This window comes from Euprymna scolopes, chromosome 36 (assembly GCF_053919585.1).
Source record: "Euprymna scolopes isolate OS-2025 chromosome 36, ASM5391958v1, whole genome shotgun sequence".
NCBI lineage: Eukaryota > Metazoa > Mollusca > Cephalopoda > Sepiida > Sepiolidae > Euprymna > Euprymna scolopes.
This window is the reverse complement of record NC_136517.1, coordinates 75546064-75549855: the sequence shown is the minus strand read 5'-3', so window position 1 is coordinate 75549855 and position 3792 is coordinate 75546064. Positions and strand designations below refer to the sequence as shown.

Below are 3792 nucleotides of genomic sequence, written 5' to 3'. Positions count from 1 at the left end.
ATTTTATCTATATATCCAGATATATATTCTGTTAGGATGCCAACACCTGATATTATGGGTCTACCAGGGGGTGAGATGTTAAGGAATTTCGCTAGTTCATAAATGTTGTCAGGGTTGAGGACCAAAGTTTGAAGTGTAGCGGTGGTAGTGTCTGTGTTTGTTATGAATTTGCGAAGTTTGTGTAGTTTAGGAGTAGTGTAAAAGTTAGCTGCTTTAGGATTTGTGGGAATGAGGGAAGTAATTATCTTGGAGATACAAGGAGTAAGATTTTTTGATAAGATTCGTGAGTTCTATTTTATAGATGAATGTTGGGTCTTCCGGGAGTGTTTTGTAAATATTCGTGTCTTTGAGTTGGGTTTCCGTTTCCTCAATATATTTAACGGTGTCCATGATGGTTATTGCTCCTCCTTTGTCTGCTGATTTGATTGTGATATCGTAGTTATTTTTTAGGGTGTAAATAGCTCGTCGTTCTTGAAGAGAAAGGTTTGGGTTTTTGTTGAGATGTTCTTTATTGTGAAGAAATTCATCTTGATGTATTCTAGCTGTTTTAACATATTGATCGATGTCCAGGTTTCGTCCACTGGATAGAGTCCACATAATAGAGTCGTTGGGTTATATATATATATATATATATATATATATATATATATATATATATATATATATAGTAATTTATAAAATATATATGGCGATTAAGCTACACTGAATATTCCGCGTTTCATTCACTCTAGGGCTTATGTAAGCCTGAAGAGTCCTAGAGTGGATGAAACGCGGAATATTCAGATAAGCTTAATCGCCATATATATTTTATAAATTACTAACTAGCTCTACCTACGTATTGAGCACTTTTGAAGTAAATACTTAAAGTTTATGCATAAATCTATACTTTCGTATATTAATTTTATGTGAGTAAATTAAGTAGTTATATATATATATATACATATATATATACATATATATATATATATATATATATATATATATATATATATATATATATATATATATATATCGAGTTTTCCTAAATAGTAAAATAATCTACCAAGAATTAATTTCAAAAACAATTAAATTAAATTTTTCGTCATTGTAATGCCCCCCCCCCCCCAATGTAATTTGTTATATTTTGGGGTTTGGTATGTTTATGAAATTTTTATGTGAAAGTACAGAGTGGTCTCATAAAAATTAATTAAATTTATCATTTTATGTTTTAAATGTAATTCCCGCCCAACCACCAAAAAAAAAAAAACAAAAAAAAGCAAAAAAAAAATTGTATTTTTCATGTTTTGTCCCCACCCCTCGATCGCCAAACTTGAAAAAATGCTAGAGGTGACATGTCTCGTTGAACGCTTGGTGGCCAAAATGTGGGTGCTCATTTTACGTTAAATTAATATAGAAAAGTGATCCCCCACTCTAAAATGTTAATTTTCTTTCTTTTGAAAATTTATTTCATATTATTTATAAAGGCTATTTAAACGTATTAGGCCAAAAGAAGTAGATCTTTATTTTTTTAGGTGGGTCACATGAGTAAAAAATTGCCGATTTTTGTATAGCCGTTTAAAAAACAGCTTCCTTCAGTCTTGACAGACTATGGATATCCACAGTAAGGGTGCCTGCGCGGAAAATTTTTGTGGCAAGAGTTGCGCAATCTCCAACCACACCTCTCCTGAATCGGTATTGTTGAATACCAGTGGCAAATGGGGGTTCAGAACGACTAGAAACAATGCCGAGATAAGCGGAAAGCACATACAGCGCCTAGAATTCCCAAGTGGTCACCCATCTGGTACTAGCCAGGCTCAACGTTGCTTAACTTCGGTGATCTGACGAGAACCGGTGTGTCAATGTGATTATGCCGTTATAGCCGTTTATAGAATAATAAAAACACATGAAATCTTTTCTTCAGTTTTTCGTAAGTGTTTTTTATTTCAAATATATATAGTATCAGAACAGATGAATTTAGGAAAACTCGATATATATATATATATATATATATATATATATATATATATATGTGTGTGTGTGTGTGTGTGTGTGTGTGTGTGTGTGTGTGTGTGTATTATATATATATATTATATACACATATATATATGTGTATATAAATATATATATATATGTGTACATAAATATATATATATATTATATGCACACACATATATATATGTGTGTATAATATATATATATATATATATATATATATATATATATATATTTAAGTTAATTTAGCATTAATTAATGTAAGGGAAACTCTTCTATACTGAGGCATTTTTTTATATTTGGCTACTGCCAGGGTGCTCCCTTTTGAGGAGCTGCTTTCCCCCATATTAAAAACGACCTTGTGTCACATTTTGCTTTCGTGGGAAAGCAAAGAAATACACTAACATACCCCATAAGCATTGTGTTTGGTTCCTTATTTATCATTCTTCTTGGGGTATTTTCTAGATCTTGTCTCTCCCCTTCATTCATCACTCGCTGTATATTCATTGGACAATAATTGTTTTATATCAAAAAAAAAACTTTTCATATTGAAATATATTTATTCATCGATCAATTAAAAAATATTAATTTATTTGAAAAAAAAAAAAAGAACATTTTTAAACGGTTGGGGATCTTTTAAGTAGGTTTAAAACTCCAAGTTGTGAAGGCGGTATTTTGGTAAAAAAGGAGCCGACTAAGAGTGATTTAAAAGGCTAGTAGACACATAGAAAGACCAATAGCAAGAATCCCGCCCCACCCACCTATCTCCCAAACCCACGGCGTGCTATGCCTAAGTTTAATGAAGAATTGTAATATTCTTTTATTGTAACAATTTTATTGCAACATGCAACAATTATAAAATTTGATTTGATTAAATAAATTGACCAAATAACTGCATGAACGTTGAGTATGGATGATGATGAAGTGGCTGGAAATCAACAAGGTGTTTTCTTTTTACAAGGGAGTCACCACTTATCAAGGCCCGAAGGCAACTCGAGGATAAGTGTTAATGAATGTAATGTGGTAGTGTAGACATCGTTAATGGTGTTATTTAAATAGAAAACAGTAATATACACAAATATTACGATAATTTATCAAGTTGAATGTTATTTATAGATAAAAGTATTTTTTACGGAAAATTAGGGAAAAGTGTACTTTTTCGTATAAAGTAGACCGTTAAGAGTTTATACAAAAGGGGACATAACTTGGAAAGTACATTTTAGATTATATGTTCATGGCGTGCAAAATTTTTGTAGCCAATAGCGAGAGACATTTTGTTTACTAAAACACAATAGCAGTTATTCTACTTGATTGAATTTTCGTAATTTTGGGATACTGTTTTCGATGTGACAATTAAGTACGTAATATTATTTTCACTTAAAATGACGTATTAAAGAAATCGATCTGCCGACTCTATCTTATTAAATATTAAAGATTATAAAGATTATTGGATTATGCCTTTGGTATTAACTCACTCAAAATCAACAAAGATTAGACCATTCCTGTAATGACCTGGTCTCTGTTGAGTTTGTCGTGGCCGTTAAGTTCTGTGCCCTTCTAGGAAGTAAGGCTTTGTATTCTCTCTTTGAGAAGGGGTTAGTTTATTTCTAATCGCTGAAGGTGACCTCATCGGGGAATACCGACGGGGCTGCCAAGGCACTTTTTGCAGGCTAGAATGTCTCTCCACGGTGGCGCTGACTTCACAATCTCACTTTTCGTCCCTAGTGTCATGGTTCTTGCAGTGAGAGAGACCTAAATAGCTTAAATCACTAGAAAATGGGTTGATATGCCGTAAAACAGGCCACCCGATCTTAAATGAGC

General features: G+C 32.3%; 1 pseudogene; it reads right to left on the bottom strand.

Moving 5' to 3' along the window:
- Window positions 1-1741: 1741 nt before the first annotated feature.
- Window positions 1742-1857, bottom strand: LOC145260716 (5S ribosomal RNA; annotated as a pseudogene).
- Between the last annotated feature and the right edge of the window lie 1935 nt (window positions 1858-3792).